This window comes from Oncorhynchus clarkii, chromosome 24 (assembly GCF_045791955.1).
Source record: "Oncorhynchus clarkii lewisi isolate Uvic-CL-2024 chromosome 24, UVic_Ocla_1.0, whole genome shotgun sequence".
Classification (NCBI taxonomy): Eukaryota; Metazoa; Chordata; class Actinopteri; order Salmoniformes; family Salmonidae; genus Oncorhynchus; species Oncorhynchus clarkii.
The window spans coordinates 1329310-1356068 of record NC_092170.1 but is presented as its reverse complement, the minus strand read 5'-3'; the positions used below and the strand labels follow the sequence as shown (position 1 = coordinate 1356068).

Genomic DNA, 26759 nt, shown 5'->3' with positions numbered 1-26759 from the left:
TAGAATCATATCAATATGTGTGTCTGGATGGAAGTGTAGCTCCATCCACCATTGGCCCCATCCTATTGAGTGAAGTAGGCCTAATTATCAAACCAATAACAGCAAAATGCATAATCAAAACAAATCTGAGCGGTGCTTTCCAAGCTGCTATTCACTGCGGCAGACAGGCCCACAATTTGCAGTCTGTGAACCATATGCCTCGGTGTATGTCTTAAAACTAGATAAAAGCACTTCTAATCAGACCCATACCAGATGCAGAGCACACAATGCTTAGCCTTGAGCTGCAGTGGTCATCATAGCATCACCATAGAGACCAGTTAAGGCGTTGTCATAGTATTGCCATAGCAACTGTCTCCAACCATTTAGGGCGTTTCCCATGCCGTGCTGCCGTCTGTAATGTTTGTTCAACTGACCTACGCATAACACAAATCAGAAGGAATCATGGTCCAAAATAATTCTAGACTAGAATTAGACTGTATGGTACTTCGACCTACATGGAGGTCCACTCTACCACGCTGAAAATCATTAACAGAGCTATAGATGTAAGGACCAATATTCCTAGAGATCAATGGGATAGTTTTAAACATGTTTTGAAGCTATTCATGATTTGTTTACAAAGACTCAAATGACAACAAACCAAACAAATAGAGTAAATGGCGCACAACTTTTGGTATATCATAGTGACAGGGTAACACTTTACTTGACACCCAGCATCATAACATGTTATGACACAGTCATAAATATCTTATAATATGATCATAACACTGTCATGACACATATTTAGACCTGTTCTGACATATTGCGTCATTTTATGGCTGGCTATGACACCTACATAAGAGTGTGAAAACCCAAAAACAGCAGATTTCACCTATTTGCGAGAACTCTAATCCTCCATCTTTATGTGTAGCAAACGGAGTCGCTTTCTCTGACGTATCTCATGTCATTCATCTTATTGTAGTCACTGCTCATGTGTCCTCTTGTCAAACATTCCAGCAATTACAATGAGCCCGTCCTCCTATAGTTCTTGCCACTAGCCCACTCTGGTTCAAATTTAAAATAAGTTGTCATGCTGCAAGCCCTGAGTTGGTGAATATTGCTGGCCTCTTTGGTCTATTGTATAGAATGGAACCACTCTCAGCCCAAGCCTGTGTACATTCCCTGAGGCATCCTGCTGGGTGGACCTGACAGGAAATCCTTTACTTGATGATTCCTGAGATGGCTCTGTGGAAAGATTAGGTCTCGGAGGGATGCGTCTTATCATTTTTAATCTAGGGCAAGGCCTAAGCTTCTCTTCCTTTATATATATATATACAGTACCAGCTCAAAATTTGGACACATCTACTCAATCAAGGATTTTTCTTTATTTTTACTATTTTCTACATTGTAGAATAATAGTGAAGACATCATAAATGAGAAAAAACACATATGGAATATTGTAGTAATTAAAAAAGTGTTAAACAAATCTAAATATATTTAATATTTTAGGTTTTTCATAGTAGCCACCCTTTGCCTTGATGACAGCTTTTCACACTCTCGGCATTCTCTGGTTGAAGGAGTTCCCACATATGCTGAGCACTTGTTGGCTGCTTTTCCTTCACTCTGTGGTTCAACTCATCCCAAACCATCTCACTTGGTTTGAGGTAGGGTGATTGTGGAGGCCAGGTCATTTGATGCAGCACTCCATCACTCTCCTTGGTAAAATAATGCTTACATAGCCTGGAGGTATGTTTTCAGTCATTGTTCTGAAGAGAAAAATAATTGATAGTCCCACTAAGTGCAAACCAGACGGGATGGCGTATCGCTGCAGAATGCTATGGTAGCCATGCAGGTTAAGTGTGCCTTGAATTCTAAATAAATCACAGACAGTATCACCAGCAAAGCACCACCACACCATCACAGCTCCTCCTCCATGCTATATGGCGTGAAATTGGGCTGCAATTTCTGAGGCTGGTAACTCTAATGAACTTATCCTCTGTAGTAGAGGTAACCCTGGGTCTTCCTTTACTGTGGCGGTCCTCATGAGAGCCAGTTTCACCATAGCTCTTGATGGTTTTTGCAACTGCACTTGAAGAAACTTTCAAAGTTCTCGAAATGTTCCGGATTGACTGACCTTCGTGTCTTAAAGTAATGATGGACTGTCGTTTCTCTTTGCTTATTTAGGCTGTTCTTGCCATAATATGGACTTTTACTAAATAGGGCTATCTTCTGTATACCACCCCTGCCTTGTAACAACACAACTGATTGGCTCAAATGTATTAAGAAGGAAATAAATTCCACAAATTAACTTTTAATAACAAGGCACACTTGTTAATTGAAATGCCTTCCAGGTGACTACCTCATGAAGCTGGTTGAGAGAATGCCAAGAGTGTCCAAAACTGTCATCAAGGAAAAGGGTGGCTACTTTGAAGAATCTCAAATATAAAATATAGTTTGATTTATTTAAACACTTTTTTGGTTACTACAGGATTCCATGTCTGTTATTTTATCATTTTGATGTCTTCACTATTATTCTACAATGTAGAAAATTGTAAAAATAAAGAAAAACCCTGGAATGAGTAGGTGTGGTCCAAACTTGACTGTTACTGTATATATTTTTTTAAACTATCAAAAGTATTCAAACCATACTATTCTTGATGATGTTTTGAAACTATCAAAAGTATTTTAAAACTTTACTTTCACGGAAGACATTTTGTTTTGTTTTGTTTTTACAATTAGTATTATTATGCATAGTGGCTAAAGCAAAACACCATCAATTATTGTACCCAGGATAGTGAATATAACCTCTATTTTATGTCTATTTTGGGTCAAGAGTTTGAGTCTGTTATTATTGAATAGAGGCTGACTTGGAAAAGTGGTATGATTGTTTTCTTAAAAACCTCGAACATGAAAGCACAAGTGTAAAATTGATATTTATGATATCTTAAAAATAAATGTTACTTAATAAGATGCTACAGTTGATGCTGCTTTGAATTCTCATGTGTGTCTGTGAACACCTTCCCAGGGGTCAGGAGTGCAGGTATGTGTTCGATTACAGCTGCCTGTATGTTCTGTGAACCGTCTTTCCTCTCTGCTTACTTATCAGAGTGTATCGTCTGCCCAGAACGAGCTCTGAGATTAGCAATATGTTGATATTCTCATATCATTATAGTATAGCAGACTTTGAGTGAAGGAACAAATCCAAATGTCAGTTTGTGCCATTTGCATTTTAAGTGTGTCTTTCAGCTCACTGACACAGCTTTAGATGTTTTTTAGTAGGCCTATAAGAATATAAGTGTATCACTGGAAACCAATTATTTATATATACACTAGAGGACTGACAGGGGGTGCTGTTTTGAAGCCATCACAATTATTTTGCTCAGAAAGACTTGCCTTCAGAAAGTATTCAAACCCTTCAACTTTTTCCACATTCTGTTGTGTTACAGCATGCATTTAAAATGGATTAAATGTAAATGTTTTGTCACTGGCCTACACACAATACCCTATAATGTCAAAGCGGAATTGTGTTCTTGATTTTTTATTTTTTTTATTTTTTTTACAAATTAATAAAAACATTAAAAGCTGAAAAAAATGTCATGTGCAATGTGCAACCAAAGTGGTCATCCTCTGTTGCTCCTGGGGAACCTAGATTTACATTTTAGTAATTTAGCAGATACTTTTATCCACAGCAACTTACAGTAGTGAGTGCATACAACTCTGTACTGGTCCGCTGTGGGAATCAAACCCACAACCCTAGCGTTGCAAGTGCCATGCTCTACCAATTGAGACATACGGGACCAGTCTGTGTCCTCCGCCGCGCCACCGTTGCTACTGTAGAACACCCTGGAAATGCTTTGCTGCTTTGGTATGTCTCCCACTGATGTGGCTTCCTCGCTGCCAGATACTACATCTTGGTCCGCAACTGTGCAATGCTCCCTACACAATGACTTGAACATCTCTTTTAGAACTCTGACATGGTCTCCAATTGGAGGCAGAGTAACCTTGCTTGTCCCACACATGTTCAGCTTGTATTGAGCAGTGTCTTTGCTTTCCAGCAAGTCTAGCTGCCTTATCTGATCAAGCGCTGAAGCAATGCTGATTGCCTCTTCCAATGTATTTTGGTACTGCCATCCGCAGGTGCACACAAAGATCACCGCACCCAATGTGTGTAATAAAATGGTTTCGTGCTAGTGAATCACGTGTGCTCGTGCTATAATCTGGATAAGACCTTGAAGCTATCCTGCTTAAATCATGCACAAAGCCATGAATGCACTCACTCACTTTACGTATTTTGTCCTGAAAAAAAGCACAATCCCAGTCAGCATGTTTCGGTGGTTCAAAATGCCTCTGCTGTTGCAATCGTTCTTGGTATCATGAGGTAAAATACTACAAAATCTCTGCACATTTCCCCTCAGCAACAGCATGAGAAAGTTCAAACGATCTGCCATGCACCATCCATTCACTTGCGCTGCTAGCGGCCCATTCAACTTTTTTTCCCCTCTAAAGATTCTGGCAGTAATATCGGCCAGTCAATCCGCCTGTCCATGGCACCCGGCTGATCCACCACCGGCTGTCGGTAGGCCGGTGGTTGTTTGATTGCTGTTCCCGGATTGTTCGACTTCTCCCTCAATTTTCCCATGTAACTAACCATCTAAAGTTAGCGAATCTTGCAAGTTGCTGCTAGAACTAGTTAAGGTGCTGATCCCACCGCTGTCCCCAATTTATAACGATTTTGTGTGACTCAAAACTCTAACCGCTGGACTACCTGCCACCCTGTACTGTTGTCAGTAACTCAAATGGTCTCTGATCTGCCTAATACCATCAGTATTTGAGTACAAACATTTCCCTTTCCTGGGGTTCAGGGTTTGATGTGAGGGTCTTCCTTTCGATTTGTCATTCATTTAGGGGTGTTGAGTACCTTGATTTGACTGAGGTCCTGTCCTGTTACTTAAAGGAGCCTCTTAACCCATAGAAGCCAGGACCCAGTTTTCCTTGCATGTAAACTGAGGCCAGGCCGAAATTATATTAATTATTAATTATATTATATTATTACTAACTATCAATTTTGAGATTTGTTGGTATTTTGGTCCATTTAATAGTTGTATTTTCAAAAAGTAAACATAAAAATGTCAAACCTTGAAGGAAATAAACATTTTCTTTAGTTTATCATAATTTTTTTTGCATTTTACCGTTTTAAAACGAACATACATCGGTCACGTTCCTTAGAATGAATGTCGGACCAAGGCGCAGCGTGCTCTGAGTTCCACATCTTTATTTTGGTGAAACTTAATTAACAAAACAATAAACAATAGACTAACAAACCGTGACTACAGCGGTGCAATGTGCACTAACCTAACTCAAAACAAGATCCCACAAAAAACAGTGGCTGCTAAATCTGATCCCCAATCAGAGACAACGATAAACAGCTGCCTCTGATTGGGAACCATACCAGGCCAACATAGACATACAATAACCTAGATAACCCACCTTAGTCACACCCCGACCTAACCAACATAGAGAATAAAATGCTCTCTATGGTCAGGGTGTGACAACAATAATTTCAAAGCTCAATACATTAAATTACACATTATTTAAAAGTGTATTTCACAGAGGGTGTTACAAACAGAACTATATTTTGTAACTTACTTTGAAGAGATGGTGATCTGGTCTAAATAGGCGTTTAGAAGTCTAAATTCAGTGTACTTTAATTTTGCTAAAGTCTGAGCTTCAGAAGCAACTGCATTGACCAAATGTTGTGTGTTTATCCATAGATATATTCCCCAGACTTGCCCGGAGGGGATTGTTGATATGTTGTCCATTTTTTTAAATTCCAGATAAGAGTTTTTGGGGAAAAATACATTTTATGTACACGTCTTCAGTATTTTACAGATATGTATTTTTTAAGTATTTATTTAGAATCATACTACCGTATACCCATAGACTTCAAGTCATTGCACTAATGCTAGTTAGCATTGGCTCACTAAACTACCTATAACGTCCCTTATACTGGACACAGAGACATAAAAATTGTATAAATGAGTTCATCTGACTCTGGGGAATTAGATAAAGGGCCATTGCCAAAATCCCAAAGTATCCCTTTAAGCAGTGATTTGGACTGCCCAAGGAGACCCAAATAACATATTCCTGTGGGGGAAAAAAACTAATGTAACATCGGACAGAAAGGGGTGCAAAACACACAATTGTAACTATGTATTTCTGCATTGTGAAAGGCTTGCACTAAACGTAAACCCAATTTATAAAAGCAGCATCCTACTGTATATACAGTAACAGTCAAAAGTTTGGACACACCTACTCATTCGGGTTTTTCTGAATTTTTTACTATTTTCTACATTGTAAAATAATAGTGGAGACATTAAAACTATGAAATAACACATATGGAATCATGTAGTAACCAAAAAAAGTGTTAAACAAATCAAAATATACATTGGATTTTAGATTCTTCAAATTATTTAGCTTGATGACAGCTTTGCACACTCTTGGCATTCTCTCAACCAGATTTTTTTGCACATGCAAATTGGAGCACATAATAGGCAGTTAACATTCAAATATACTAAACAAAAATATAAACACAACATGTAAAGTATTGGTCCCATGTTTCATGAGCTGAAATAAATTATCCCAAATAGTTTACATACACACAAAAAGCTTATTTCTCTCAAATGTTGTGCACAATTTTTTTTACATCCCTGTTAGTGAGCATTTCTCCTTCACCAAGATAATCCACCCACCTGACAGGTGTGGCAAATCAAGAAGCTGATTAAACAGCATGATCATTACACAGGTGTACCTTGGGTTGGAGACAATAAAAGGTCACACAACACAATGCCACAGATGTCTGAAGTTTTGATGGAGTGTGCAATTGGCATGCTGACTGCAGGAATGTTCACCAGAGCTATTGCCAGAGAATTTAATGTTCATTTCTCTACCATAAGCCACCTCCAACGTTGTTTTAGAGAATTTGTCAGTACGTCCAACTGGCCTCACAACCGCAGACCACGTGTAACCACGTAGCCCAGGACCTCCACATCCAGCTTCTTCACCTGCGCGATTGTCTGAGACCAGCCACCCAGACAGCTGATGAAACTGTGGGTTTGCAGAACCAAAGAATTTCTGCACAAACTGTCAGAAACTCATCTGCGTGCTCGTTGTCCTCACCATGGTCTTGACCTGACTGCAGTTCGGAGTCGCAACCAACTTCAGTAGGCAAATGCTCACCTTCGATGGCCACTGGTACGCTGGAGAAGTGTGCTCTTCACAGATTAATCCCGGTTTCAACTGTGCCGTACAGATGGCAGACAGCGTGTATGGCGTTGTGTGGGCACATGGTTTGCTGATATCAATGTTGTGAACGGAATGCCCCATGGTGGCGTTGGGGTCCATGGTATGGGCAGGCATAAGCTACGGAACAACCAAGACAATTGCATTTTATCGATAGGCAATTTGAATGCACAGTGATTCCTTGACGAGATCCTGAGGCCCATTGTTGTGCCATACATAGGCCGCCATCACCTCATGTTTCAGCACGATCCCCTGACTTTTTTCTGATCCACGCCCTACCTGTTTCTTTTAAGGTATCTGTGACCAAGAGTCATGTGAGATCCATAAATTTTGGCCCAATGAATTTATTTCAATTGACAGATGTCCTTATATAAACTGTAACTCAGTAAACTCTTTGAAATTGTTGAATGTTGCATTTCTATTTTTGTTCAGTGTACACTGTATGTTTAATAAAGAGATCCAGACTCCGTAAGTTTTCATTATTTGACGTGATATATAAACATTCTCATTGTATATAAAACATCATAAAATGTGTGGCTTACCTCACTTAACACCCAAAGTTAAATACTTGCAACCTGAATTTACTTGCAACCATTTATTCAGGCATCTCTGGACATCTAATGAGCATTTTGCATGCATTGAATTTCAGAAATGCACCTTTTTTAAACGTACGAGACTTGTTTGGAGTGGCAAATCTTCTGTGGAAATAAGCTGCTTCGGCGTGTCATTTAGTAACTATTTCCGGTTTGGTAATTACAAAGACCAGCCACAAGATGGCGTCAAAAGTGTCAAAAGTGTTTTTTAGGATCTCATCTCGAATATTTTACTTTTTAAAATTTAACCTTTATTTTACTAGGCAAGTCAGTAAAGAACAAATTATTATTTACAATGACTGCCTACCAAAAGACAAAAGGCCTCCTGCGGGGATAGGGGCAGGGATAAAAAAATATAGGACAAAAACACACTTCACGACAACAGAGACACCACAACACTACATAAAGAGAGACCTAAGACAACAACATAGCACGGCAGCAACACATGAAAACACAGCATGGTAGCAGCACAACATGGTAGCACCACAAAACATAGTGCAAACATTATTGGGCACAGACAACACTGCAAAGGGCAAGAGACAACAATACTTCACGTGAAGCAGCCACAACTGTCAGTAAGTGTCCATGTATGAGTCTTTGACTCGTTCCAGTTGCTAGCTGCAGCGAACTGAAAAGAGGAGCGACCCAGGGATGTGTGTGCTTTGTGGACCTTTAACAGAATGTGACTGGCAGAACGTGTGTTGTATGTGGAGGATGATGGCTGCAGTAGGTCTCTCAGATAGGGGGGAGTGAGGCCTGAGAGGGTTTTATAAGCATCAACCAGTGGGTCTTGCGGCAGGTATACAGAGATGACCAGTTTACAAAGTTGTATAGAGTGCAGTGATGTGTCCTATAAGGAGCATTGGTGGCAAATCTGATGTCCGAATGGTAAAGAACATCTAGCCACTCGAGAGAGTGCTTACCTGCCGATCTATAAATTATATCACCATTATCTAGCATGGGTAGGATGGTCATCTGAATCAGGGTTAGCGAGGCAGTTAACCCACTATTCCTAGGCCGTCATTGAACTTTTTTTTGTTTGTTGTGGGCGGCACCACCCTTCTCTCTACTGTTGATCCTTTGAATGGAACGTGCCTCTCCTGCCCTTCTAGGCTCACCAACTGTCCGCTTCTTTACAGGCACTCTCGCCACACTCGGAGAACGACGCCTGTAGAGAGCGACGCCTGTTTTAAGAACGATGACTGCCGCGTGCATCCAGACTGGAAATGATACTGTAACGTCTGTGTTAATGACACCTAGCTAGGTAGGATGCATCCAAAATGGAACCATTCCATCGAGGCTAGAGCACTATTTTTGACCAAAGCTCCATGAAAGTAGATACTAATGCTGACTCGGGCAGGTCTCCATCACTCTCTCCCTCTTAGTGACACGGATGCAGAAATAAGCTACTATGGTTGGGCGGTATCAAGATGTTCATACCTTCCTACTGTTCCTGTACCATACCGAGGTATACGGTATTACTGGCAGTGCACACAAGGGGGTGCTACTGCTTTCCAAATGTAAAAAAAGGCTAGGAAATGCTTACCAATTACTAGCGAATTCCCATAGTGGATGCTAGCTAAATGCGAACATGCACAAGCAAACATAAACTAACTGTAACCAAGAAGCTTAGTTTTGCACATCGAGAGACTGACATTTTTTCCCATTCCTCCTTGCAAAACAGCTCGAGCTCAGTGAGGTTGGATGGAGAGCATTTGTGAACTGCAGTTTTCAGTTCTTTCCACAGATTCTCGATTGGATTCAGGTCTGGACTTTGACTTGGCCATTCTAACACCTGAATATGTTTATTTTTGAACCATTCCATTGTAGATTTTGCTTTATGTTTTGGATCATTGTGTTGTTGGAAGACAAATCTCCATCCCAGTCTCAGGTCTTTTGCAGACTCCATCAGGTTTTCTTCCAGAATGGTCCTGTATTTGGCTCCATCCATCTTCCCATTAATTTTAACCATCTTCCTTGTCCCTGCTGAAGAAAAGCAGGCCCAAACCATGATGCTGCCACCACCATGTTTGACAGTGGGGATGGTGTGTTCAGCTGTGTTGCTTTTACGCAAAACATAACGTTTTGCATTGTTGCCAAAAAGTTCAATTTTGGTTTCATCTGACCAGAGCACCTTCTTCCACATGTTTGGTGTCTCTCCCAGGTGGCTTGTGGCAAACTTTAAACAACACTTTTTATGGATATCTTTAAGAAATGGCTTTCTTCTTGCCACTCTTCCATAAAGGCCAGATTTGTGCAATATACGACTGATTGTTGTCCTATGGACAGAGTCTCCCACCTCAGCTGTAGATCTCTGCAGTTCATCCAGAGTGATCATGGGCCTCTTGGCTGCATCTCTGATCAGTCTTCTCCTTGTATGAGCTGAAAGTTTAGAGGGACGGCCAGGTCTTGGTAGATTTGCAGTGGTCTGATACTCCTTCCATTTCAATATTATCGCTTGCACAGTGCTCCTTGGGATGTTTAAAGCTTGGGAAATATTTTTGTATCCAAATCCGGCTTTAAACTTCTTCACAACAGTATCTCGGACCTGCCTGGTGTGTTCCTTGTTCTTCATGATAATCTCTGCGCTTTTGACGGACCTCTGAGACTATCACAGTGCAGGTGCATTTATACAGAGACTTGATTACACACAGGTGGATTGTATTTATCATCATCAGTCATTTAGGTCAACATTGGATCATTCAGAGATCCTCACTGAACTTCTGGAGAGAGTTTGCTGCACTGAAAGTAAAGGGGCTGAATAATTTTGCACGCCCCAATTTTTCAGTTTTTGATCTGTTAAAAAAGTTTGAAATATCCAATAAATGTCGTTCCACTTCATGATTGTGTCCCACTTGTTGTTGATTCTTCACAAAAAATACAGTTTTATATCTTTATGTTTGAAGTCTGAAATGTGGCAAAAGGTCGCAAAGTTCAAGGGGGCCGAATACTTTCGCTAGGCACTGTATGTATGTATGTATGTATGTATGTATGTATGTATGTATGTATGTATGTATGTATGTATGTATGTATGTATGTATGTATATATATATATATATATATATATATATATATATATATATATATATATATGTGTATATATATATATATATATATATATATCCGAGTGGTTGATCTCTGCTTGCTTTTTGACTGAAAGTGATCTTGACCACTGCTCTAAGAGCTTCCCACACTTGGATTGTGCAACATTTGTCCATTATTCATAAAACAAATCTTCAAGCTCTGTCAAATTGGTTGTTGATGATGGCTAGACAACCATTTCCTGATCTTGCCATAGATTTAAGTCAAAACTAACTCGGCCACATTCACTGTTTTCTTGGTAAGCAACTCCAGTGTAGATTTGGCCTTGTGTTTTAGGTTATTGTCCTGCTGAAAGGTGACTTAATCTCCCAGGGTCTTGTGGAAAGCAGACTTAACCAGGTTTTCCTGTAGGATTTTGCCTGTGTTTAGCTCCATTCCATAATTTTTTTTTATCCTGAAACTCCCTAGTCATTAACAATGACAACATACTCATGACATGATGCAGTCACTACTATGCTTGAAAATATGAAGTGGTTCTCAGTAATGTGTTGTATTGGATTTGCTCCCAACAACGCTTTGTATTCAGGAGAAAAAATGTATTGCTTTGCCATATTTTTTGCAGTATTACTTTAGTGCCTTGTTGCAAACAGGATGCACATTTTGGAATATTTGTATTCTGTACAGGCTTCCTTCTTTTGACTCTGCCAATAAGCTTAGTGTTGTGGAATAACTACAATGTTGTTGTTCCTTCATCAGTTTTCATATGACAGCCAATAAACTCTATCTATTTTAAAGTCACCATTGGCCTCATGGTGAAATCCCTGAGCGGTTTCCTTCCTCTCTGGCAACTGAGTTAAGACTGAGCCTGTATCTTTGTAGTGATACACCATCCACCGTGTAATTAATAACTTCACCATGCTCAAACGGATATTCAATATCTGTCTTTTTTATTTATTTTATTTTACCCCCCTAACAATATGTGTCCTTCGAGGCATTGGAAAACCTCCTAGGTCTTTGTGGTTGAATCTGTGTTTAAAATTTGCTGCTCGACTGAGGGATCTTACAAATAATTGTATGTGTGAGGTACAGAGATTAGGTAGTCATTAAATATAATTTTAAACACTATTATTGCACACAGTGAGTCCATGCAACTTATTATGTGACCCGTTAATAAATATAAATATATATAATTATAATAGGGATAGCTCCCTTTTTTTCAATTTTCGCCTAAAATGACAATTCCAAATCTAACTTCATGTAACTCAGGCCCTGAAGCAAGGATATGTATATTCTTGGTACAATTTGAAAGGAAACACTTTGAAGTTTGTGGAAATACGAATTGAATGTACGAGAATATGACACATTAGATCTGGTAGAAGAAAATACAAAGAAAAAAAACTTTTTCTAGTTTTTTCTACTTCTATCTTTGAAATGCAACAGAAAGGTCCCACTTCCAGCCATCACTCTGGTTCTAATTCCGATGGTGTCCACAGGATGGCAGCAGTGTATGTGCAAAGTTTCAGATGGAAAACATAAAGTATGCGCGAACGACATTACATTTTGTGTGAAGTCACCCAGGTACATTTGGGCAAATCGTGAAGGACACATTTGCATTCATATTACATTTTTGCACATGCAAGAATATTGTCAAATCTGTGTACTTGGACTTTGATTTTAGTAGTCATATTATAAGTTCAACATTTGCAAAACAACCAGTTTTCATAACTCTGAATGTTCTTATAATTTTTGTCCAAAAGGAAAAGGCATGCTGTCGAAAAAAGGTTAGCAGCTACATATTGTGGCAGATACAGGGTTTCCGTAAAGCCCAGCTCATTGGCTGGATAGCTAGCTTTGTTTGATCCTGATTGCTGTTTATTTGACAAATTTAGAGTCGATCAAGTGAGACTGCCCGCATCATCGGCGTGCCATGAAGGCGTCGTTCTCTGATGAAATTTGGTGTCCTATAGGATATACTACACCCTTAATAATATAGTGAAGTCTGGTTACGTTCTAGGATCTCCGAGGAATACATATGAATGTAATTTGACTGGTTGAAACATGGTTTAGGGTTAGATTTTCACAGATTCCTTTCTTTGCAAATTGAACGAGTGGAAATACAAAATCGATCGTGCATGCTATATGGACCTTTTTTAGGATTTGAAAAAGGATTTTATCTAACAAAATGACACTTCATGTTATCTCTGGGGCCCTTTTGATGATAAATCAGAGAAAGATTTCAGAATGTAAGTGCACATTGCACTTTCAGAGGTGCATTTATCAAACCTATTGCGGTGAAAGTGTTTTGTTGTTAGGCGCTCTCCTCAAATAATAGCATGGCATTTTTTCTCAGTAATAGCTTCGGTAAATTGGACAGTGCAGTTATGTTAACAAGAATTTAAGCTTTCAGCAGATATAAGAGACTTATGTATCGACATCTGCGATCGTGACACAAGGCGCTGCATGATTTACAACTGTCCCATTGACCGGACGCCGATCCCTAAGCACATTTTTACTCCTGAACTTATTTAGACTAGCCATAACAAAGGGGTTGAATACTTATTGACTCAACACATTTAAACTTAACTTTTAATTAATTTGTAAAAAATGTATAATAAAAATAAAAATTCCACTTTGACACATTGTATTGTGTGTTGGCCAGTGACACAATCTCAATGTAATCCATTTTAAATTCCGGTTGTAACACCACAAAATGTGGAAAAGGTCTAGGGGTGTGAATACATTCTGAAGACACTGCATTTATTATTATTATTATTATTATTATTATTCATATAATTTAAATCACACCTACACTATTAAAATGTTACTAATTTCACTGTACACTGCAATTACATCTGTGACCCTGTGCATGTGACTAAATAAAACTACAATCTAGACTGTTTCATCTGCTACCGCATGGCAAGACTGGAACCAACAGGACCTTGAATAGCTTCTACCACCAAGCCATAAGACTGCTAAATAGTTTAACTATCTGTATTGACCCTTTCTGCACTAACTTTTTTTATTCATCACTTCTGCTTCTGCTTCTGTTAATTATCTATCCTGTTATCGTTACTCATTATATATTTAGTGTTACTTTTATTACGTGGTATTCATTTTCTGTTATTTCTCTCTGCATTGTTGGGAAGGGCCCATAAGTAAGCATTTCACTGTTAGTCTACGCCTGTTGTTTACGAAGCATGTGACAAATAACATTTGATTTGATTGGAGGAAACAAGGAGTCCCCTGGACTGTGATAGGTTGATAGCAGAGGCATGGCAACACTACAGTGTGACAATTTCAATGTGTGCAATTAGCATACAAGTGTGTGATTGAGTTAAGCGTTTAGGCTAGTAAATTGGCTTTTTTCTAATCGATTGGCTACAATGTTATGTTCACAGAAATACAGCCACTGCTGCAAGTTTTTTTCTTCATGAAAGAAAGCCCTCTGTTGGGATTCTGTCAATTTTATTAACTTCTTTCGGCTAGGGGGCGGTATTTTGACATCCGAATGAAAAGCATGCCCAAAGTAAACTGCCTGCTACTCAGGACCAGAAGCTAGGATATACATAAAATTGGTAGATTTGGATAGAAAACACTCAAGTTTCTAACACTGTTAAAATAATGTCTGTGAGTATAACAGACCTGAAATGGCAGGCGAAACCCCTGAGGACAAACCATCCCAAAAGAAAGAATTCATCCTACCACTGATTTCAATGGCTGGCACTTTTATAATAGGGTGAAATTGTGCCCGATTGCAGTTCCTAGGGCTTCCACTAGATGTCAACAGTCTTTAGAAATAGTTTCAGGAAGGTTTTTGGAAAAATGAGCCAGAAATTGTAGTTTTTCTAGGTGGCTCCCATTTTGGCTGAAGTGTTTCCAATCGTGTGAATGAAAGCGTGTTCTTTGCTATTTTTCTCCAGTGAAGACAATAACGATTCTCCGTCTTACATGTTATCATTTATTTGCGTATTAGGGTACCTAAGGTTTGATTATAAAGATGGATTGACTTGTTTTGGATAAGTTTATTGCTAACATTTGGGATTCATTTTGTATGCATTTTGAGGAGGGAAACCGAGCGGATTATTGTAAAATAATCGCCAGCTAAACTGAGTTTTTTTAAATATAAAGGACATTATCGAACAAAAGGACCATTTGTAATGTAACTGGGACCTTTTGGAGTGCCAGAAAATCACAGAAAATCTTCAAAGGTAAGGCATATATTATATCGCTCTTTCTGACTTTCGTGTCGCAACTCCCAGGTTGAAAATGATTTGTTATGCATTTGTGTGCTGGGCGCTGTCCTCAGATAATCGCATGGTTTGCTTTCGCCGTAAAGCCTTTTTGAAATCTGACACGGCGGCTGGATTAACAAGTTAGAACCTCTGAGTGTAGGGGGCAGTATGTTTGGATGAAAAACATACCCAAATGAAACGGCCTATTTCTCAGGCCCAGAATCTAGAATATGCAAATAATTGTCAGATTAGGATAGAAAACACTCTAAAGTTTCCAAAATATTGTCTGTGAGTATAACAGAACTGATATTGCATGCAAAAACCTGAGGAAAATCAACCTGGAAGTGCTGTTTTTCCTGAAAGCTCTCTGTTCCATTGCTTGCCTTCGCTCCATTTAAAGGGATATCAACCAGATTCCTTTTCCTATGGCTTCCACATGTTGTGAACAGTCTTTAGACATAGTTTAAGGCTTTTATTTTGAAAAATGAGCGAGAAAGATCACATCGCGTCATTGTAAGGCTGGGTGCCAGCAGCGTTTTGTATGCGCAACAGTTTGGAGCAGACATTTTCTCTCTCTCTCCTATTGAAGAAGGTACAGTCCAGTTGAAATATTATCAATTTATATATTGTAAAATCAACCCGAGGATTGATTATAAAAAATGTTTGACATGTTTCTACGAACTTTACGGATACTATTTGGAATTTTCGTCTGCCCCGGTCGTGACCGTGCAGCCTGTGGATTTCTGAACATAACGCGCCAACCAAATGGAGGTATTTTGGATATAAAAATAATCTTTATGGAACAAAAGGAACATTTATTGTGTAACTGGGAGTCTCGTAAGTGCAAACATCCGAAGATCATCAAAGGTAAGCAGATTAGTTTTATTGCTTTTCTGACTTTCGTGACCAATCTACTTGATTGCTAGCTGTTTGTAATGTTTTGTCTGCTGAGAGAGATGTCCTTACATAAACGCTTGGTATACTTTCGCCGAAAAGCTTTTTTGAAATCTGACATGCCAGGTGGATTAACAACAAGCTAAGCTGTGTTTTGCTATATTGCACTTGTGATTTCATAAAAATGAAATATTTTTTGTAATTTAATTTGAATTTGGCGCTCTGCAATTCAGCGGATGTTGACACAAATGATCCCACTAACGGGATGGGTTCATCAAGAAGTTAAGCTTTATTTTGATGTATTGCACATTTTAATATTTATATTCATTTTAATTTGGCGCTCTGCAATTTCACCGTAAGTTTTTGAAATGGGACGCTAGCGTCCCACTGATGCGCAAGAAGTTTTAAGAGTCAGGTCGATGATCAAAGGTGTATTCACCAGGTACCAAACAAAGTATATGCGCCGAATGTCTGAATTTGTCCAATAACAAGTTCTCGTTTTTGTTACAACATGTTTTCTGTTGCAAAGTGTTACGGTGTGTAACACTTTGCAGCATACGGTGTCTGCTAATGAATACACCCAGATCCCCCATCCTCTTGCATCTGTGAAAGCCAGTGTTTTGTGGGAGGAGAAGGAATAGCGTGTGGCGGACTGCAGACTGACTGTAGCGTGTTATAATTAGCTGGGGATTATTATTAGCATTCTGCTGCATCCTGCTGATCTTGTCTTTTTCTTTTTTGTTGGGCTCCAGCTTTGAGACACTTCTGCATAGTAGGCCTCTCAAATACTACACCCAACCTGATCCTGCTCAGTCACCACCCACAACTTGGCACAGAATCTGTTCTCAATGACTCACCTGGGCGGCATTCATTAGGGCGTCAATTGGAAGATGTTATGAAATTGAAAAACAAAAATGAAATCATATTGGATGAGTTCAGGTTGCCCTTCCCTTTTTTTCATTTGGTGAAATAATGAACAGTGCCTAATGAACAGGACCCTTGATACCATTATTTGTATTACCTTGCATCCGTTCAATCGTGTCCGTTGCATTTTGCTACGGTGTGCCCAAATGAACACAACCCTGTGAGCTGATGAATCCCTCTGATGTTTCTTATTTTGTGTTTGTGTAGATCATCAGCAAGGCACAGAGTTTTGCACACAGGGAATATTCTAATAGGTAGCTCATTTACACATACGCCCACCATGGTATCCCAGGGACCCACGTAGAATGCCAACAAGTGGGCCCTAGGGTGAGCTGCGCACTTTTTAAAAAAATTGCTCAAGTACACTTGTTGCTTGTTTGCTCAAGTGTGCACACACACCACTGCCCTGCTTTGTTCCACATTATAATCATATTTTATGGTTGTTGTAAAGTGGTCTTGTCTTTGCTGATCTGTTTCCAGAACATGGAAAGAATTTAAGGAGGATCCATTGTATTTATTTTTTATTAGCTAACATAACGTTTTGTTTTTAATTGCCAGGGCCAAGAAACGAACACATGATTTCATTAACTCGTATTTTTCTGACGGCTGGGTTGATTCTGCTATTCTGACAAGTAGTGTTGTTACACACACACACACACACACACACACACACACACACACACACACACACACACACACACACACAATCCAGGCAGGGATTGTTTGGACACACATACTCATTCCAGGGTTTTTCTTTCTTTACACTATTTTCTACATTGTAGAAAAATAGTGAAGACATCAAAAACTATGAAATAACACATGGAAGGAATCATGTAGTAACCAAAAAAGTGTTGAATAAATCAACAAAATAAATCAAAATTATTTCTGTCATTCTCTCATAGCATCTCACTGAGCTGCAGCATCTCATTATTATAGCATCCCATTCCATTGCCTAAGCAAACCAGTTCATTAGGCAATGGAATGGGTTGTAATCTAGGAGAACAGACTACTGACTGACACACACTTAACAGTTTTTGAATATTGAATTCATGTTAAACAGTACACACACTGCTTCAAACTAACAATTTCTCTGTCTGTGTTGCAGGGATGGGCTGTGCTCAGGAGACTCTTCATTCAGGTGACTGCAAGACTCAGCAAAATGTAGATGGAGGTGATGTGCATGCCTGTGTCGGAAGGGCGGGGGCTGCTTAAGAGCTCAGCTGCATTCTGTGGCTTTTTTGGTAGTCCAATTTGCATCAGTCTGACACACACACACACACACACACACACACACACACATTCCCCCCTGAGAGAACAGGTCACTGCTGACTCACTACAGCAGAACACTGTCTCTCTCACCACCCTCCCCCTCTAGCCTGCCTCTCTCAGCCAGCTCCTATGTATACCATCTTGTTTCTTATGTGTCCCACCGCTTCTCAGGTGAGGTCTCTTTCTCTCGTAACATGCCCGCCCAGAACTTTATTTATTTTTATTTCCCCCCCTCTTTCTCTCTCTCTCTCCCCCTCTCCCCATGTGTCTCCCCCTATCTCTCTCCCATCCTCTCTCTCTTTTTGTGTTTCTTAGAGGGCAGAGTGAATGACAGCACTGGTTAGTAAGAACTGCAGTGGATTTGTAGGAGTGACCATGACTGCCTTTTCATTAGTGACTTTGCAGGTTATTTTGTGTGTGTGTTCAGGTGAGCGGATTATGTAACCATCAGAAGGTGTGTGTGTGTGTGTGTGTACATGTACTGTACGTGTGTGTACATGTACTTTTGTGCGTGCGTGCACATGTGTAGTATGTACGTGTGTGTCAGGGGGAGAATGTGTTAGGGCTGCATGAGTAATCAAAATCGGATCGAAAGTGCAATATCCATTTCCCAAGAGGCTACAATGTTCTCCTTTCTTTGACACTCCGTTAATACATCAAAAACTAGAGTACGGTACCTCCTCCAATGAGATGTGCTAGACTTTGTTCATTCACTCTACATGCACAGAGGATGCTGACCAATCACAAGCAGGCTTTCTCACTCTGCATGACATGCACATGCTGGTCAATAACATGCATCCTTGCGTTGAGCGTGCAGTTAGAAGATGCTGGTGAGGAGAGAAAGGGCGGTTTAGGTTTAGAGGTTTAGTATGAGGTTTAGAAATTCTGTGGCTTTACCTCAGAGTTTAAAACAGTGCTAACGAGAACTTGGGTTTGGTGCCAAAGAGAGGCACATCTTCTGTGGTATGGCAGTATTTCAGCTACAGGAAAACCAATGTCAACCAAATGCAAGTGTTGTGCAAAAAGTGCCTCCGAGTTGTGGCTACAAAAACAGGCAACACCACAAATATTTTCAATCCTTTGAAGAATAACAATCCCCTACTTTGACGATTGCATGGTAAAAAAAAAGCACCCGACAGCAGCAAAGCCCCTCAGCCACAACCAGCCATCAAGTGTTATGCCCTACGAAAAAACATCCCGCAGACCAGTGGAGGCTGCCAAAGGGAGGGCGGCTTGTAATAATGTCTGGAACGGTGCGAATGGAATGGCATTAAACACATGGAAACCATGTGTTTGATGTATTTGATACCATTCCACTTATTCCACTTCAGCCATTACCAAGAGCCGTCCTCCCCAATTCAGATGCCATCAACCTCCTGTGCCGCAGACACATAGAAATCACAGAGGCAATCACCTTTCACATAGCCAAACACATGGTTCCTATTTACAGTCGGCAAAGACGGCTTCAAGAAGAGGATTAGCCAACTGGACAGGAGATACAAATTCCATCTTGCACATATTTCTCCGAAGTCGCCACCCCAACACTGGGTCGACAAGACGGCACTGGAGAACAAGGCTGGGGTTTTACATATTCCTAACCAATTGTGTTGATTTGTTTGTGTCTTTGCGTTGTTAGAAACTTATTTTTTAAATTATTTTGTTCATAATATTGCTGCTACCGTCTCTTATGACCGAAAATAACTTCTAGACTGCGATTACTCACCACGGACTGGCAGAATCCTTTATCCTTTTTTTTCCCTTTTAATGAGTCTGACGTGAATGATATACTTCTTTCCCGGGAACAGGCCCATATTCCTGACATTTGAGTGAAGGCGGAGAAAAAGGCCTGAGAATTCATAGGCGATCGAATAAATCCCCACTGCACATTTTCTAGCAGAATGGAAGGAAATCTTTGGAAAATAAATTTGATGACCTATGCGGAAGATTAAACTACCAACGGGACATTCAAAACTGTAATATCATAGGCTTCACAGAGTCGTGGCTGAACGACGACGTTATCAACATACAGCTGGCTGGTTAAACGCTGTATCGGCAGGATAGAACAACGGCGTCTTGTAAGACAAGGGGCAGTGGACTATGTATTTTTGTAAATAACAGCTGTTGCACGATATCTAAGGAAGTCTCAAGGTTTTGATCGCCTGAGGTAGAGTATCATGATAAGCTGTAGACTACATTATCTATCTAGAGAGTTTTCATCTGTATTTTTCGTAGTTGTCTACATACCACCATAAACTGATGCTGGCATTAAGACCGCACTCAATCAGCTGTATTCCACCATAAGCAAACAGGAAAATGGTTACCCAGAGGCGGCGCTCCTAGTAGCCGGGGACTTTAATGCAGGGAAACTTAAATCCAAATTTCTGTCAGCATGTTAAATGTGCAACCAGAGGGGAAAAAACTCTGAACCACCTTTACTCCACACACAGACGCATACAAAGCTCTCACTCGCCCTCCATTTGGCAAATCTTACCATAATTCTATCCTCCTGATTCCTATTTACAAGCAAAAATTAAAGCAGGAAGAACCAGTGACTCGATCAATAAAAAAGTGGTCAGATGAAGAGGATGCTCAGATGATCATGTTCAAAATGTTTGTTTGTTAATACGAAGGTGTAAATGTAGCCTGTAACATTGTTGGAAAATATTTGTTTCTTTTGATTTGTATTCAGTTAGCTAGCTACAGAATGTGTTCATTCATATGAGCTATTTTTAGAATTGATGTCCCTGGTAGTTGTTTTAACCATGTCTGATGGAATTACCATATTTTTTACCCTAGTGTTCAAAAATTCATGATCTAAATTTCAATATCTGGCCAAAAAATGCTATGAGATATTTGGTTCAAATCGTGCAGCCCTAGAGTGTGTGTGGAAATGGTTCTTTGAGCAAGATGCACTCACATTTTTAAAGGCATGTGAGAGTCTGTGTGTTCTGCATGCCATGTTCTCAGCAGTGAATAATTAATTCATCATATAGTAAGACCTATGAGACCAAACCCTCTCTCTCCCTCCCTCCATTTCTACCTCACTCCTTCTACTATCGTTTTCAAACTCACATCTCACTCCCTCTGGTACTCGCTCTTTCTCACTTACTGAGACATGGAGATTTCTCTCCATGTTTCGTCTTCGTAAGCTCAGATCTCTGGTCTCTTTTCCTCTCTCTGTTCTGTCCATCTCTTCTGTCGTTTATGCTTTATTCTTCCCTCTCCCCACTCACAAGCACCAGGTGAGAGGAGCCCCCCCCCCTGCACACTCTCTGGCGGATGTGTTGGCTCCGAGATGTGCTGTTCAGTGAAAGGTCATCCCTCTCCCCTCCTCCCCCACTGATCCACGCTGCAGACACACTGCCAAGAAACACACTTCAGACTCCCATTACAGCTCCGGCCGTGGTGCAGAGCGGCAGCTCTGTTGCTAAGGAGAAAATGTGCCTCTGTTGTTTCTGTGTAACTGAGTGTGTTGTTTCTTCCTCACACCGACTGATTACAATCCCTCTACCTGTTATGGCACATTCACCACCAGCCTGTTTCTCGTCTTCACTCTCTCTCTCCCCTCTAGCTGGGGTTCTGGAACTAATTTGTCCTGACAACAGGAACCCTAAGCTTCCACCACGCTGCGCCTTACCCATCGCCACTTCCTACCTCATACACTACACACACACACACACAGTCGTCCCCTCTGCATGTGTGTGTGTGCTCCACAGAGAGCAAGTTATGTAACGAGCGGCTCTGAAGTTGTCTCTTACTCTCTACTGTACTAGGTGTTAGAGTGAACTGCGCTGTGTGGGAGAGGGTGCATATGTTTGTGTAGTGCAAGGATGGGGAATGTTTGTCAGTGGACACTTGATTGCTCACTCATTTGGCTGCATGTGTGCGTCTGTCTTTACATGTCTACTTGTATATTCTCCCTGTCCACTCTGTTCTCTCGTTCTTTGTTCCTTTCTTTCACTGTTCTCTTTCTCTCACACACACACAAGTGCACTCATGCATATTCACATTATTTTTTTCCCCCTCTCCATGCCCCACTACCCCCCCCCCCTCGGTTTCTCTTGGTGCGTAAATCACAGAGAATGAGCCCCTGAATGAGCAAGTGATTGTATTACTGCTGTGTGGGCGGTGCATCACATGTAGCCTAACGGTTCATAACAGATCATTTTCTCTTGTTTGTATTCACGTTCGCCCAAAGTTCCCTTGTTTCTGCTGATTTGAGAATTAGATTGTTGTACTGTTTGTGTGTGTGTGTGATCCTCGTGAAATTATGAACAGTGCTTCAGCTACATGTTTAGGCGGTGACTCGTAATAAAAATCGAGAATCCCTCTCCTCCATTCCCCTCTCCCTGGGGGTAGCCCTACAGGGAGCTAGAAGAACCATGTTACACTGGAGCCATTGTGAGAAGGAGGAAATATGTGCCTGCAACACAGCAAATGGAAGAGGACTTGTGTGGCAGCGTGCCGTGACTCCAGCATTCGACATGCTTTGATTTTTGTACTGTTCTGAATGGCCGGTGATATGATCACAAAGACACACTGCATTACCTCAATGGAAAGAACCAGTTAGCAGCAAGATGCATGTGTGTGGTAATGCGGGGAGTCTGATTGATATGTGATTCCCAGAGAAAGACAAACACACACACATTCCCAATAATTGAGATTCAGCCTTCAAAACTGCACTCATCTGATAAATTCTCTAGGAGTGTAGAGGGGTAGAAAATGCTGCTCCAACCACAACCATGGTTGCATCTCAAATGGCACCCTATTCCCTACATTGTGCACTACTTTTGACCAGAACATTGTGGGATAGTGCACTATATGGGGAATAGAGTACCATTTGGGAGTCACCCCATTACTATAGTCTATACCCAATAGTGCTATTACCCTTCAGCCTTTAGGACAGTTTCAAATACACTGATATTGGTGAGTTTAAATATTAGGAGTACGCATCAACACATTTGCTCCGCATGTGTACGGAGTATAAAGGCATACACTATTTTGAAGCATCAATGAGTGGTGCGTCTAAATGAGAGCAAGTCACATGATTCTGTGACCGCACATTGAAGGCGAGTGTCAAAGCGTTAGCGGGTGCACTATCTATGGTCTTCACATACATGCCAAACTCCATCATGCTTATGTTAATGTTTCATGGTTTTCACAAGTGTGCTTTTGCTTGTGCCATTGTTGGAGAGAAACTCATCGTTTTACATTAGTTTTGAATTATTGTATACGTTGTATTGTCTGATCCACTGAGTCCATTGAGTGTTATATTGTTTAGATTTTTATGAGCCTATGTGTGTGAGGTGATGTTTGACAAATAAGTGTAGAGTTGGAGGTGGTGTGTGTGTGTGGTTAGAGTTGTGTGTGTGTGCGGTGTCATCTTGGTTAGCATTTCACTGTACTGTTTGCACCAACTATATCCTGTGCATGTGACAAATAAACTATTATTTGATCTGTGTAACAGCTATCCCTAATCATGAATGTGTCGGTTGCTTCTTTGTGATCTCTCCACCACAGCAATCAGCTGAAGAAGGGCGATAAGAACAGGAAGGACCTGAGTCATTTCTCCATGAAGGCGTGTGCGAAGGTGCAGAAGAAAGGCAACACTTCCTACAACGAGGTCGCCGACGATCTGGTGGCTGAGTTCACCCACTCCACCACCGTCATGACCACAGACTCGGTGAGTCCGTAAATAATATGATAGTTGAGTAGACGCTTTCATCCAAAACCCCTTACGGTTGACAGTGACACAGTCCGTATATGCGGCCAATGCAGGAATCAAACCAACAACCCTGGGTAGTGTTCATTAGGCACCAAACAGAAGAAAACGTAATGAAACAGAGAGGGACTACCTGGAGAAAACGGTGCTTGTCTTTCAGTTATATTTTCCATTGCATGCCCTAATGAACACAACCCTGGTGTTGCCAGCACCGTGGTCCTCTAAGAAAATTGTGCCAGTAGAATGATAAAGTATTGTAGGGGGTTGTTGAGAGGATCTAGCCAGGTGGCCAGATTTCTGACTATACTTTAGCCAATGCCTCTAATGTCCCCTTTCATGTATAAATAAAGAACAAACCGATCTGGCCAATCTGGCCAACAGGCTACTCAACACGTGGTTCTTTTTATTCTTGTTTATTTGCAATGTACATTTTTCTTCTTGTTTGTGAGAAAATTGTGCTACTCAGGACACTATTGGGAATGAGACCCTGGTCTCATTGGGCTACACTGAATAAATAAAAGTTCATACAAAATAAAATATGTCCAATTTGACATTAGAGCAAAACAGCGATGCATTTTTTTCTGCAGCTAAATGTTAGATACGTTTGTTTTTCCATTCATAAGCTGTTCAAGATAAGCAATTAACGAAAGACAGATTTGAAGTCAGAGGATTTGGAATGTTGATTATGTTGCAAACTGTTCCCTTGCATCCCAAAGCATTGTGTTGGAGGAGTCCGACTGAAAGTTTGGCTGTTTTGATTGTGGGGAGGGGGCCAACCTCTGAATACTTTCCGGTATTAATAATGACATGGCCCCATAAAATAGCTTGGCCCCAGCCCTAATCTGCTTACTTCCTGTGGAATGTTAAAAAGTATCATTAATTAAAAACAGATTAACCATGAAGGCTAGCAGTCAGTGCACCTCTGGAGGGGTAGTCGGTAGTCCTGGCCAGGGACACACACCATGGAGCAGCTACTAATGAGGTGACCCTTGACCCCCCCCCCCCCCCCCCCCCCCCCCCCCCCCCCAGACAAGCCTAGAATCATAACCTCTTCTCTGCTATTCTCTGTTTCGTTGCTCGCTCTTAATGTTTTGTCTCTTTTCTTTACTCACTTCTCTTTTATTTTATCTTTCCTCACTTCTCCCTCTCTCCCCCTCCCTCCCCAGCAAGTGTATGACTAGAAGAACATCCGTAGGCGCGTGTATGTATGATCCGCTGGAGTGGCCTGCCCACCAACTCAGCCCAGGAGTGTCAAAACCTGGAGGTGATCTTATGCACATACACACACATTTGAAACCAGCAGAGTTCTCTCTGGGAGCTGAAAGTGAGCCTTGACAGCTACTCCATGACATCAGTCACTGTCACCTCAGGAAAAGAGGGACAGGTGGACAGAGAGAAAGAGGTGAGGGGAGCACAGACAAAGGAAATGGGAAGAAAAACGAAAGACCCTTTCAGTTCTCATCTGTATCATGTGTCAACTTCCTGCAGAATATAGATCTGTCACGATAAACACACGAACACACACAGTGACCCATTTTGGTGGAGGACTAGGCATAAGGGAGTGGGGAGATGGAGAATAGAGTACTCCTACGGCTGGCCTTTTTTGACAGCAGAGGACTTTCGCAATCCATCACTACTGCTCTGACAATACAAATAGTAATTGTCTTGCTTTAGTGTTGTTCTTTAAGTAACTGACCAGACTAACTGTCTGAGTGGTGGGATATGGGTAGGGTTCTGTTGGAGCACAGCATTGAGGTGGAGTGGAGGTTGGATGGAGGAGGGGCACAGACAGTACACTGACCAGCACCACCGCTGACCATCTACATCTAGTCAATAACTTCCAGACCCTGTCATGAACTTGGCCACCCATTGGAGGCTTCAAGAAGCACTCCAAAATAGCTCCATATGCTGATCTAGCTACTTTTGTATGTTTCTTTTGAAATTGCTTGTTTGTTTTTGCTTTACCAGCACTGAGATTCTTTATGTGATATATTACTATTAGACAGTTGTTATACCAGTCCTTTCTAAAAATGCTTATTAAACTGTTTCTCTAATCAGGTGGATAAACAGAAACGCCTGAAGAGGATCAGGCAGAAGAGAACTCAACTGGATGAACTTATACTGCAGGTATGGGGCAGTCCCTTGTGTGTGTGTGAGGGAGAGAGGGGAAAGTCAGATGCCTTGGTCGTGAGTGATGAGCTAGGAAGCTGTCCATCTATAAATCCATTGAAAAAAACAGCTTATCGTTAGCATCTCAATAGCATATGAAAGGGAACTTTTGTATGACCCCTTGAAGTTCCCAAGGGGGCCAAAGGGTGTGGATGTGGGTGTGGTCGGAGTTCTCTTGATTGATTACTTCTCCCTGTGAAAAAGACTTGGCGACGCGAATACATTTCGGTCAGTCTGTTTCTTGAAATGTACCGCACCACGGATAGTTGTCATTCATTGCATCTCCGATTAATGGTGTGTTGTGGCTACATTTTGCTCTGCCCTAATGAAGGTTACTCACTCTAAAGCTAGTTTTAAGCTTCAGTCTAAGCTCCTATTCCTCTGAGGTTTTCCCTCAGAATAGATTTAGCCATGCTATACTAGGGCTCGTGGCCCCATGCCCATGTATGATGTAGTTCCACTCATGAACCATCAACCTTCAGAGATTGAAAATGTGTATGTGAGGATAAATGTTTTTGAAGTATGTATTGATAAGATTAGCTGTAGTTGTAGTAACAATGTATTTAAAACTGTGTGGATAGGTGTGTTCGAAAGTTTGCACTTTAGGACCAATGGAAGATTGATGGAACACCGTAGGCA

The 26759-nt window shown here is 40.8% G+C and overlaps 1 protein-coding gene and 1 pseudogene across 1 annotated transcript in view; one reads left to right on the top strand and one right to left on the bottom strand.

The window, feature by feature from the left end:
- Positions 1-26759, bottom strand: part of LOC139382490 (endothelin-converting enzyme 2-like) — a 130044-nt gene that overhangs the window by 87142 nt on the left and 16143 nt on the right. The window lies entirely within an intron of this gene.
- Positions 1-26759, top strand: part of LOC139382942 (transcription factor Dp-2-like) — a 35331-nt pseudogene that overhangs the window by 2598 nt on the left and 5974 nt on the right.